Source organism: Bison bison, unplaced genomic scaffold (genome assembly GCF_000754665.1).
Source record: "Bison bison bison isolate TAMUID 2011002044 unplaced genomic scaffold, Bison_UMD1.0 scf7180017864384, whole genome shotgun sequence".
Taxonomy (NCBI): domain Eukaryota; kingdom Metazoa; phylum Chordata; class Mammalia; order Artiodactyla; family Bovidae; genus Bison; species Bison bison.
Window position 1 is genome coordinate 10,205,512 of NW_011494956.1, and position 13,607 is coordinate 10,219,118.

Genomic DNA, 13,607 nt, shown 5'->3' on the forward strand with positions numbered 1-13,607 from the left:
TGTCCAAGTTTCATTGCGATAGTTTGTGTTAGCAGAAAATTGGAAACCATCTAACATTCTCCAACGGGGCTTTCCTAGTAGCTTAGCTGGTAAAGAATCCGCCTGCAGTGCAGGAGACCACAGTTTGATTCCTGGGTCAGGAAGATGTGCTGGAGAAGGAATAGGCTACCCATGCCAGTATTCTTGGGCTTCCCTTGTGGCTCAGCTGGTAAAGAATCTGCCTGCAATGTGGGAGACCTGGATTCCATTCCTGGATTGGGAAGATCCCCTGGAGAAGAGAAAAACTACCCACTCCAGTATTCTGGCCTGGAGAATACCATAATTCTATGATGTTATGGAAAGCAATGTAATGGGAAATAAAGTCTGCGTGTATTGACAGGGAAGTTTTCTAAGACAATGATTCACAGGATAGTATTGTACAGTATGCTTCCAATTGTGTGTAAATGAAAATATTGGCCCAGGTCATCACTAATTTCTCTGGAAACTGGAACAAGATTAAGGAAGATTTAATTTTTTCAAATGAAGGAATACTGTGTTTGTTAGTGTAAAAAAAAAAAAAAAGGTGAAAAAGAGTAACAGATATATTTTCCTTATAGAATAGTACCAGTACATTTTTGGTATATAGTTGTTCCAAAATTTGACCCTTAAGTGACACTCCTAACTTAATGAAAATAGCCTAGTCATCAAGTAAAAGCCTAAATGAGAGTGTTCATTTCTACTTTTCTTGACTTATGATTCAGTATTTAAAATATAGCTTTTCATCATAATCATTGAATATTGACTCTTCCATTTTCTTATACTTCTAGATTAATTTCCCTATTCATGTAAAAAATCAATGGGTAACTTATTAAAGTTTTATGTCCTTTTTTATTCCTTGATCTTCCATAATTTTTTTTCCTTTTTACATAAATCATACATGAATACACTCTTGATTTTTGTGTTTCACCTTGCAGCTCACTGTGCTGGTTGAATTTGTTACCTCTTAGGTAGGCCATGCGGAGAAGGCAATGGCACCCCACTCCAGTACTCTTGCTTGGAAAATCCCATGGATGGAGGAGCCTGGTAGGCTGCAGTCCATGGGGTCGTTAAGAGTCGGACAAGACTCAGCGACTTCACTTTCACTTTTCACTTTCCTGCATTGGAGAAGGCAATGGCAACGCACTCCAGTGTTCTTGCCTGGAGAATCCCAGGGACGGGGGAGCCTTGTGGGCTGCCGTCATGGGGTCACACAGAGTTGGACACGACTGAAGTGACTTAGCAGCAGCAGGTAGGCCATGGAGTTTTCTGGTGGCTCAGTGGTAGAGGATCTGCCTGCAATGTGGGAGACCCAGGTTCAGTCCCTGGGTAGGGAAGATCCCCTGGAGAAAGGGATGGAAATCCATTCCAGTATTCTTGCCTGGGAAATCCCATGGACAGAGGAGCCTGATGGACTACAGCCTCTGGGGTCACAAAGAGTCAAACACAACTGAGCGACTAACACTTTCACTTTCAGTAGGCCATGATGTCTGGAAGTCTCTGCTGATGAAGCCTGCACCCAGATTTTGGGACTTGGATGAAAACTATTCTCACGGGTTCCCCGATGGTCTCACAGGTGGGTCATGGTGGGTGCTCAGGGGTTCCCTGGGCTCAGTCTTCCCTTTGATATATTTACTTGACTATCCTGGGTCTTAGTTGCAGCATGCAGGATTTTCATTATGTCTTGCGGGGTCTTTTGCTGCAGTGTGTGAGCTCAGTCACTGTGGCGCACAGGCTTAGCTGCCCTGCAGCACGTAGGATCTGAGTTCCCCAACCAGGGATTGAACCCATATCCCTGCATTCACTGGACCACCAGGGAAGTCTCAGTTTTCCTTTTCTTTTTGCTGTCTCCTTTAGGGTCACACCCTCCTGGACATCCTGCCAGAGGACTTGGAGTCTTGTGCAACCAGGTGGGGAACTTAGAGTTTCCAGACTCTTCCAGGGAGCCCCATAAGACAAGCGAGTCCATCTCTTTTCCTAGGATCAATAGCATTTCCCAGCTGTCATGATACTAACGTCTTCTCCAGGAAGTGGGGTAGCTGGAAAAAAGAAGGCCAAGAAACGAAAGGCAGACCTCTGTTTTTGCCACAGCTGATGAGGACGTAGAGTGAAAAGGAGCAGGACTGTGTGATGGAAGAGATGGGTGTGTGGTCCAGGCAAAGAAGATGATCAAGACAAAGGAACACTTTGGGGAGGCGTGAACTCGCCAGAGACCCCTTCTCACCCCTTCTCACCCCACCTCCCCCTGCTTCAGCAAATGCTTGTCAGGGACCTTGTTGAAGCTTGTAGACCCTGACATCACAGAGTTTTTCTCTTTGCCGCAGTCCCTTCATCTATAAAACGAGACCAATGCTAGTGTATTATGAGGATTTAATGAGTGAACATTTGTAAAGTGTTTAAATCAGGGCCTGGTGAGCCATGAGGGCCGTGTGAGTGTAGGTATTAATATTGTGATGAGCAATCTGTGGAATTTAATTTTTTTTCTTTACAGATGAGCTGTCTGTTTTTAAATTTTCCTTAGAATATCTTCTTTTCTGTTCAGGGAGAGAAAACAACCTGTCAGCTTTGTACATTTAAACAATAAAGTGGTTTTATTTCAGAAACAGCCCCTATCATCCAGTCCTGGCCAAAACTTTTTTGGCCTTTGCTTCTCTTTATCCTTTCTTTTTTTTTTGCCATACCACGAGGCTTGCGCGATCTCAGTTCCCCAACCAGGGATTGAACCTGGGCTGTGGCCGTGAAAACACCGAGTCCTAACCATTGGACTGTCAGGGAATGTTTAACAGGAAGATTCCTACGTGCTGTTTCTCACAAGTCCTTTGTTTCTTTTTAAGCGGAACAGCACGCTGCTCCCAGGAACTGGGGTCATTGTGTGAGACAGGCTTAAATCTCCTTTAGTAAAAATTCTCTTTTCGACAAAACTGCTTAGTCTCGATCCCCTTTCTTGAGATATGGATTGTCTCCTGACCTTGTGACCATCATCATCCCTTGTTCCCTTGGTTACGGTTACTGTACATTTGGTTTTCTGATCTTTATCATTGACAAAAGAAACTTCTTGTACTACAGCCTATATATACTTACAGAAAAATCATTAAAGCACCTTTGCTCCATCAGAGCTTGGGTCCCCGTGTCTTTCTTTCTTTCTCTCTCTCTTTCTCTCTCTCTCTCTCACTCTCCTCGGCTGACTCCTTGGAACACAGAGACCCGTCTTGTTCACTCTCCTGCCCGGGCTTCTAAGACCCTCTCGAGAAGGCCCCCTGTGCCTTCACCCCCCTCGAGAGGGCGCCCGGTGCCTTCGTGAGAGATGCAAGTCCTGTGTCAAGGACTTTATTGGTTTTCTGCGTAAACCAGGGAGTATCAGCCTCTTTCTCTCTTTCACTTTCTTATCGTGGCCTCCGGACTGCCAGGTCCCGGTCCATTAAAGGACCCCAACATTGGCCCACTAGAGAATTTCCAGCGTTTGCTTTCCAATTGGGCTTACCTGATCTGAGAAAAAGTTAGCTGGCCTCTGGGTACATGTTCTTTTTTGTTGGCTTTTCCTGTCGGAGAATCAGTGATGGCCGCATGGGAGCTGTTGGGAAAGCTCTGTATAATTTGGAGAGAAGCTATGCCTTAAGTCCAAAGTTCCCCACAATGTCCAGCCACCTGCCCATGGGCTCTGGGTGGGGTCTGGGTAAGTAGCTTGGTGGGGAAGTGGAGCCTCCCAGCAGGGTAAGCAGATAAACAGGTCCCAGGACGGGAGCTTTGATGTGTAGCATCACCAATTGCTATAGTGTAAACAGTCCTACCATGGCTGATTTCAGACAGCCAGCATGAGGTCCCTGAATGTGGAACTGTGAGGAGATGGGCAGGAACTGGCCTGCAAGCTGGTATGAGCCAGCTGGGGCTACCACCATCTGCTCAGGAAGAACATAGATGGAGCAGAAGAACACTTACTCCCATAGCAAAGGGGCTGCAGCTGGCAAGGTCAGGAATGTTCCTGTGGGGATTTCTTTCTGAGCAGGGAGTATTGGCTGAACCAGAATGGATTAACATTGGCTGAGCATTTCCAGAGTACTTTCTGAGCTCCATGCTTTGCAGACATGATCTCATTTGATCTTTATGATGACATTGCGAGCCGGCTAATGTCAACCCCATTTTCATAGGAGGAGACAGAGCCTCAGAGCTTTAAGTAACTTGCCCAAGGTGATGCAGTGGTAGAACAGGGATTTAAACAGTACCATAGAAAGTGTAATGACTCCTGAGATGGAAAGCAGCAGAGAATAATGCTAATGAAGAAATTATAGGTAATTCTCTATGGGTGAATCCATTTTCATGTCACTCTATCACTCTGACACAAAAACCATGGATTTAAGACTTGAAAGGAGGCTTTATTGAGTTTATCAAACAGATAAGGAAATCGGGCGAGAGCTACTGAAAGAGATAGCATTAGCACATATGCAGCAATCGTACTCTTGGAAGAAAGAGGGAAGAACTGATTTTACTTCCCCAGGTCCCTTCCTCCCACTCCAGAGCAAGAGGCAAGGGCATTCTGTACCCTAATTTGGGGAAAACAGAGCGATTCCTTGGACCAGAATTGTAAATAAGCCCACAGGAGGATGTACATCCTTCCTTCCCCGAGGGGCCTTCCCATGGGCACCCGGGCCATGGATTCAAGCCCAAGGAGAGAGACACTGCTGAGGATGCTGATCGCGTCACACCTGCAGGTGACCAGCTGGCTGGGCACACGTCCCATGGTCTCCATCTGAGGAGGAGGGCTGCCTTTGAGAACAGCACTGTGGGACTTCCTGGTTTAGCTGTCACTTCCGTGGAGGGATTGGAGAAAGTTCTGGCCCTCACCTTGTATTTCAGCTTTTGTTTATTAGGGAGGAGCTAAGGTGGCACGTTTAAAACCTGCTGCTCATTCTGCATTGATTTCCACTATGAGTGTAATGACAGCCCCTGGGTCAGATGGGGTCACCATAGGGGCAGGGTCACCACGCCTTCGGCCTGCAGGCAGACTTCCCCATCATGTCCTGTGTCCATGGACAGTGGGCTTCCTCTCTCTCTCTCTGTGGCCCCTGGGCAGAGTCAGCTTTGGGCCACACCATCTTTTCTCCACTCCGTAAGATCATTCTGGTGGTAGAGGCATAAAACAGATATTTGGTTGAGGTGAATTGATTATTTTTCCTACCATACTGCCTTTTGGGGTGTTGCTTATATGCCTATAAAATCTGCTGTTGTGCTAATCATAGTTTATTCACTCATTCATTTTTTTTAATGTTAATTTTTCATTTTTAATACAATTTATTTTTAATTGGAGGGTAAGTGCTTTACAATATTGTGTCAATTCCTGCCATACATCAACATGAATCGGTCATAAGTATACATATGTCCCTTCCTTCTTGAAATCTCCTCCCACCTTCCACTCCTCTAGGTTGTCACAGAGCTCCCTGAGTCATACATCCAATTCCCACTGGCTATCTATTTTACATACAGTAGTATATGTGTTTCTGTGATACTCTATTTGTCCCACGCATTCCTTCCTGCTATGTGTCCCAGGTCTGTTCTCCATTGCTGCCCTGAAAATCGGTTTATCAGTACCATCTTTCTAGATTCCATATATACGTGTTAATATACAATGTTTATTTTTCTCTTTCTGACTTACTTCACTTTGTATAATAGGCTCTAGGCTTGTCCACCTCATTAGAACTGACTCAACTGTATTTCTTTTTATAGCTGAGTAATATTCCATTGTGTATATGCACCACAACTTCTGTATCCATTCATCTGTCATTTTAAACATTTTTCATTGGAGCATAGTTGATTTAAAATGGTGTGTTAGTTTCTGCTATACAGCAAAACAAATCAGTTATATATGTACATATATCCACTCCTTTTAATATTCTTTTCCCATATAGGTCATTACAGAGTGTTGGTAGTGGCTTAGGTGGGTGGTTCTTGTTCTCGCTCTTTTATGAGGTTGCCGGCAAGACACTGGATGGGCCATATGAGGGCTTGACTAGGGCTGAAACGTCCACTCACGTGGCTGTGGGCAAGGGCCGACACTTCCTCTCTGGCTGTTGGCAGGAGACCTGGGTTCCTCACCACGTGGATCTTTCTTTAGGGCTGCCTGTGTGTCCTCTGACAGGGTAGCTGGCTTTTCCCAGAGCAAGAGATCCAAAAGAAAGCAAGATAAAAGCCACCTACCCTCGAGTTTCACCCTGTAATTTCTACCACATTCTACATATTAGAAGTGACTCACCAAATCCAGCCCACCACACAATTCCCTGATTTAGCTCCACCTGTTGAAGGGAGGAGTGCCAAATAATCTGTAGACATATTTTAAATTTATCACACCAAGTTTGACTGGATTCAGGGATGAAAATAAGGTCTTTCTCTCTCCCTCTCAGTCTTTTTCTCCTGCTTCCTTTTCACCAAAACAGTCAGAAATGCCTTGGCTACTCTTGTTAAACCCTGTTCCTCATTTACTCAATCAGTGCTTATAAGGCACTTACACAAGGCAATGATTAAGGCTAAGGAATGAATTTCTAATGATAAAATACCAGGCATCATAGCAGGTTGATAGCAGAGATATTTTGGAGGTGAGAAGGATAACTATGTCCTTGTTCCAGGCATAAAACTATTACATCTCATAATAATTAAATGCTAGGGACCACTGCTTTTCATATCTGTCTTTTTTTTTTTTTTTCATTTCATCCTCATAGCTTTTACTGGCTATGCCCTCGTACCAAGCACCAAGGGCTGGCTACATGAGTGTGGCCATCAATGCACAGAGTTCAACACCAGTTACAGGCTTGCAAAGCTGAGCCAGATAACACCACCACCAACAGCAAGGATAGCAATTTTAGAAGTTCCAGGCTCTCTTCTAAGTGTTCTACACGTGTCATCTCATGTGATTCTCATTATAGTTCCAAAAGCTTAAGTACAGGTCCTATTGTCATTTTGCAACTGAGAAAACAGGCTCAAAGAGGTTGCGTACTCAATTGCATCCAACTCTTTGCAACCTCCCAGACTGTAGCCCACCAGGCTCTTCTGTCCATAGGATTTTTCAGGCAAGAATACTGGTGTGGGTTGCCATTTCCTTCTCTGGGGGATTATCATGACCCAGGAATCGAACCTGTGTCTCTTGCACCTCTTGCATTGGCAGGCGGATTCTTTACCACTAGCACCACCTCAGAGAGGTTGAGGTTGAGTCAATTTTTCACATTCGCATGCTAAAAAGTGATGGCTTTGAACCAAGGTAATGTGATTCCAACTCGGCACTCTGCAAGCTGACTTTGGTTAACACACTACAGCCTAGGTCAACAACATGACCCTCTGGGTGGAGACTGTGTGGGTGGCATGTGGCATCTCTATGTGTTCTGTGGAGCTGGCAGTTCACTACTGTGAACTTCCTCCTTCTGCCACCCCCACTGGGGAATATTTTGATCTCTGTGAATCTCCAGGCAAGACTAGGATTTCAACTACTGTCACTCCTCTGGGAAATATCTTACAAGAAATAGCAAAGAAAAGCTTAGCCAAAAAAAAAAAAAAGTAGCATATCAGAACAGGAGAATGTAGCATAACAGAATGCATTTTCTCTCTGTGTGTTCATGCAGGTACATTGCATTGAGAAGGGGCTCTGAAAGCACCCTTGAGCTGAATTCTAGGAAAGGCCAACCCCCGTGTGGTCATTATGAATGTGGTCTTCTGGTTTTCTTCCATCTGGGGCATGACAAAGTCAGAGTTGCACATACCTGCCCCTTTGAGGTCAGGTATGGCCATGGGGCTTTTGTTGGCTGGTGGAATGTGAGCAGAGGTGACATGTCTCACTTCTGGATGGAAGCCATGCTCTGTCCCTTCGCCTTGGGGCTGGCCAGACTGCAGATGGCTCATGCTGTCAGCCTGAGTCTCAGAGTGGCAGAGCCCAGCCAATCTGTGATTCACATGCAGTGAGAGATAGCTATACTTTTCTTAGGCCGTTTATTTTGGAATTTTTGTTACTAGGATCATGATTTTATGACTAATTAGTCATGACTGATGCATCAAGTCTCTCTGTCTCCCTGATGAAGGAATTACCCTACGTTTCTAACTGAACCTGATCAAGAGGACAGGTCATGCTTAGGAGACTGCAGTAGTTGGATTTGGGATGGACCCATTGCTTACCTCAAAGTCACCTGAACGAAGTAGATTAAAAATGGGAAATTGAGAGGCTTCCCTGCTGGCTCAGTGGTGGAGAATCTGCCTGCAAATTCAGGAGACACAGGTTCGATCCCTGGCCTGGGAAGATCCCACATGCACAGAGCAACTAAGCCTGTGCACCACAACTGTTGAGCCTCAGCTCTAAAGACCGGGAGCCGCAACTACTGAAGCCCGAGTGCCCTAGAGCCTGAGCTCCACAACAAGAGGAGCTACGGCAGTGAGAAACCCAGGCACCGCGACTAGAGAGTAGCCCCACTCACCACAACTGAGGAAAGGCCTGAGCAGCAGGGAAGAGCTAGCACAGCCAATAATAAATAAATAAGTAAATGATGTGTTTTTAAAAAATCGAAAATTGAACTGAGGATCATAATGGAACTTGGTAGATACATGGGAATTTAATTTTCCAGACAAAAGTTATATGAGACAGATTCTACTTTTCTGTATCTAATATCCCATTTGCTCTTTTGCAATGTGATCTTGCCCTTCCCCCAGCAAGAGATGAGGTTGATTTCTCAGTTCTTGATTCCGGGCTGGACTTTGAGTACTCTGACCAAGAGAATAAATCCAGTGGAATTTGTGCTTTGCCAGTTCTGAAAGTAACTCTTAATTGACTACATTTTGCCTGCTGTGTTCAGGTTCTGAGATACCATGTGGAGAGAGAGAGAGAGACTAAGAAGTATTACTGTACCAGATAAGTGAGTGATAGAAGCATCATGGAACTGGATTCTCCAGCCCCAGAGGCCCCGGTTGATCCCACACAGGGCTATGGTGAGCCATCCAGCTGGGTCTTTCCCCAGATCCATGACCCATATAATCATGAGCAAAATAGATGGTTGTTTTTAGCCACGGTGTCTCATGGTAGTGTTAGGTAATACTAGATAACTGCACATGAAAACAACAGACACCTGGAGGTAGCTAAAGCGTGGCTTATTTTATTATTTTAAAGATAAGTAAACTGATGCTCAATGACACTAATTCTTTTGCTCGGGATCACAGTGTGCCTTGGTGCGACAGAAAGGGCTGAACACACGTCTGATTATCAGCCTCGCTCAGAGGTTTTTCTACAACAAAAGACATCGGGGCACATAGGATGCCTGTGGCATATACTGCAAGTGGATCTGCATAAGAAGAAAATGAAGCCCAGAGAGACTGGGGGCCTCGCTCAAGGTCACCTGGGGAGCCTGGGCCCCCGAACAGGCAATAATCCCCATCTTTTAACTCCAGGTCCAGTTCTCTGCCCTACAGGCTTCTGAGTTCTCTATTATCTGAAAGAAAAAGAGCCAAATTGCTTGAACAATTAAAATGTGTTTTGTTGCCTTTGTTTCTTGGTAATACCCTGTAAAAGCAAATGATCATTCTCAGGGGGATGTTAAACAAAAAGCTATAAAAGTATCTCATTGCCACAGGCTGAACATTTGAAGGGAAATTTGCTGAGCGTGAGCCATGTTGTTAGAGCCAAGGGAACTGCAGAGAGAAGGCAGCAGTCTGTTCCCACAGCCAGAGACCCCTCTCTCAGACACCCTGCCCAGACCCACCTCTGGCTGTTGGTTTTCTCAAAATAGAAATAAAAATATAAATCTCAAGCGACATGCTTAATAGATGCTATTTAATAGTTATATATTATAACATAAATTACATAGTTTATTAATGGTTTAAAGCCCCATTATTGTCTTCCAAATTGTTGTCTCATTTTTTTCTCCCTCCCTAATGTTACCTCTAGAAGATTTTACAGCTTTCTAGTCACTTCTTGGTTACAAGAACCCTGTTTTCAGGTGTTAAAAGGTCTAGTCAAATCTAAATACAGACTCTAATTTCACATCTCCTTCCAGGTTAGAATGAGCCAAGCTGAGGGCTCTGCAATGGGAAAGGAGGGCATGGTGACCTTGTCACATTTCCTTGCCGTTCATTCATATCCTTGCCGCTAGTTCCTGCTCCCACTGCTTTTTCCTCCAAAGGTGCACCCACAGCCGCTAACTCACCTGGCAGACACTGCTTTTGAATGACATTCCATCAGGCTGCCTCAAGCCTTCTAACTCGGTCCACTGGAGTTGTGTATGGGAATCTCCTACGTCCTTGCCCCACCAGATGCTGGCAGTGCAGCCACCAACTGTGTTGCATCTCTCTTCATCCTGGCATTATGGGCAGCTTTTGCCAGGTGCTGCCCTCACAATTTTCCAGGCGTGAATCTCTAGGCTCATGTATCAAGCCCCAGAGTAAATTATCCAGGTGTCTGAAGAACTCTCACCATTGTATCAGTCAGCTAGATGTACAATAAGTTTGTGTAACAACTCACCTCCAAACTGAGCAACATGTAGATTACTACATTTATTAAGCATTTATTTTCACAATCACAGGGCTTCTGTTCAGCTGATACCAGTTTGGTTTGTCTGGCAGCTCAGCTTTAAGCAATGGTTCTAGGTGGTCTTGGCTCCTTGCTGCTGGTTGGGCTCAGGTTTGTTTTATGTGTGTTCCTTCAAGGCCAAAACTAAAGAGGGAGCAGCTTCCCTGGGAAGTTAAGCCCAAGAGATGACAGAAGTACAAGAGAAAAAATCATATCATGCCTACACACTTCAAGTATCTGCTAATTATGATGTCTGCTAATATCTCATTGGTCAGAACAAGCCCCATGACTGAATGAAAATCCAGAGAAAAGGAGGTAGGAATACTCTGCTCACTATGGGGTCAAAGCAAGTCACATAACCAAGTTCAAACTCCATGGGGTGGGAAAGAACACTCCCATGGGAATGGTTGATTGGAGGGAATATTTGCTCAATAAAAATCTAGTTTACTACAGTCACTAAGATAGGATTTTGTTTCTGGAACTCAGCTTCTAGTTGGGGAGAAAACTGCCAGCCATCCTTCAGTCTCTCTAGGAAGTTCTCCTCCTGCCCTGAGGTGGCACACACATTTCACTCCAGGGCAAAGGAAGGCAGGAGACCAATTCTCTAATTCTACTTTACATTCAATGAGCTCCCTATGATAAACTCATCTTCTAATTTATAATTTGGATGGAGTTGTGGTCACTGAATGGGTCACCGTCTTTTAGCAAGACCTATATGGACTTCCCTGGTGGCTCAGATGGTAAAAGCATCTGCCTACAATGCGGGAGACCTGGGTTTGATCCCTGTGTTGGGAAGATCCCCTGGAGAAGGAAATGGCAGCCCATTCTAGTATTGTTGCCTGGAAAATCCCATGGACAGAGGAGCCTGGCAGGCTGCAGTCCATGGTGTCGCAAAGAGTTGGACATGACTGAGTGACTTCACTATATGGATGTATCTAGAGATTCTCTTTAAAATGGGTGAATACATATCATCTTTGGTTCTCAGCTTTGGAGCTTCAGCCACCCAGAAGAAAAGTCCAGTTAACCAGTCTCTTTCAAAATGATTATGCTATAATTCCCTTCAGATTGTCTGTTTCTCTCCTACCTCCCTTAACACCCATCAATAGACACCTTTCTGTGCCAATGTTCCTTGCAACGATTTTAGAGTATTTAAAAGTATGGAGGTGTCATTATTTAAATACTCAAGCTCTTAAATGGTAGGCATTTAGCTTGTCTTTGTTGTTTTGTTATTTTGAACAACTTTGCAATAAGTATTCTTGACATGCATCTTTATACACTTGTTTGTTTCCATAGAATATATTTCTAATGTTGGGATTGCTGAATTTTCAATAAATTCCAAAAAAAATTTTTTTTTTTTCATGGAGAAATTAAAACCTAACATAATATTTCCATACAACATTTCTTTACAACAATTATTGCTAAAGGCATCACTCTTTTACATTTTGGTAGACTGGCTAATTCTGATGTGAAAGTAGAAAGTCCCAAAGGGAAATCTGATTTAGAGCTGAGAAGACATAGGAAAGAAAAACACTTCAGTTGCTCCTTTTCTTTTCTCTAAATTTGTTCTACATGTGCTGACCAATAGTGCCAGATTGAAAGATGTCTTACGATCACAGGAGAGACCAGACACTGGAGTTTCTGTTTCCTTCAGGGTCTTCAGATTCTTTGCAGCAGCAGCATTTGGTGTCTTCTGAGCCAGACTAACATGCTAAATGCAGGAGTGACAAGGATGACTGTTCAAATAATAAATGGGATAAATCCTCTTAATGGGATAGGCAAGCTATATATCATGATTGCATCCAGATTCCATGAATTCATCATGTACACCATGGAACATAAACTCTTATATTTAATGGTAATAGAAGGTAATATCCCAGCAACTATTTTTCTGTGTTTGTTCTTTGAGTAATATTATTACATTGTAATAACTTTAAAATATTTTCAATTTATTTTCTGGTTATCAAAGAAACATATTCTCTTCTGAAAGTTGTAGAAATGTATAAAGATGCAGGAAAAGATTTACCCCCATAATCTCACCATTTACAGGTTTATAGAATAAATATTGGTATCTTGGCCCTGACTTATACTATTATTATTCCTGAGTCTGCAAAATGGGGTATCATCCCCTGGTGGAAGCTTCCTGAATTGCAGGTAATGCAGATGACCAATCATTTACTAAGAGAGAAACAAGGAAAGAAGCGTATCAGCTAAGGAAGCAGTTCCGGAATGAAAATGAAGCCCCTTTCCCTTGGCAACATAATTCTCCTAAAAGAAAAGGGGGAATGAGAGGATAACAGGCAGGAAGGCTAGGGGTCTCCAAGTGGAGGAAATAGGCTGCAAATGTCAGACATTTTCTCTCTCTCTTAAGCAGCAGGAGGAAACAACTACAGCTGTCAGATTTTTGGCTTCCCTTGTAGCTCAGTTGGTAAAGAATCCTCCTGCAATGCAGGAGACCGCGGTTTGATTCCTGGGTTGGGGAGATCCCCTGGAGAAGGGATAGGCTATCCATCCCAGTATTCTTGGACTTCCCTTATAGCTCAGCTGGTAAAGAATCTACCCACAATGAGGGAGACCTAGGTTTGATCCCTTGATTGGGAAGATCCTCTGGAGAAGGGAAAGGCTACCCACCCCAGTATTCTGGCCTGGAGAATGTCCATGGAGTCGCAGAGAGTTGGACATGACTGAGCAACTTTAAATGTAAATGTAAAAAAGGAAAAGGAAGTAATAGATCTCTGTTCACCTTTCAGTTCAGTTCATTTTAGTCACTCAGTCATGTCCAACGCTTTGCAACCCCATGGACTGCAGCATGCCAGGCTTCCTTGTCCCTCACAAGCTCCCAAAGCTTGCTCAAACTCATGTCCATTGATTTGGTGATGCCATCCAACCATCTCATCCCCTATTGTCCCCTTCTCCTCCTGCCTTCAATCTTTCCCAGCATCAGGGTCTTTTCCAATGAGTCAGTTCTTTGCATCAGGTTGCCAAAGTATTGGAGTTTCAGCTTCAGCATCTGTCCTTCCAATGAATATTCAGGACTGATTTCCTTTAGGATAGACTGGTTGGATCTCCT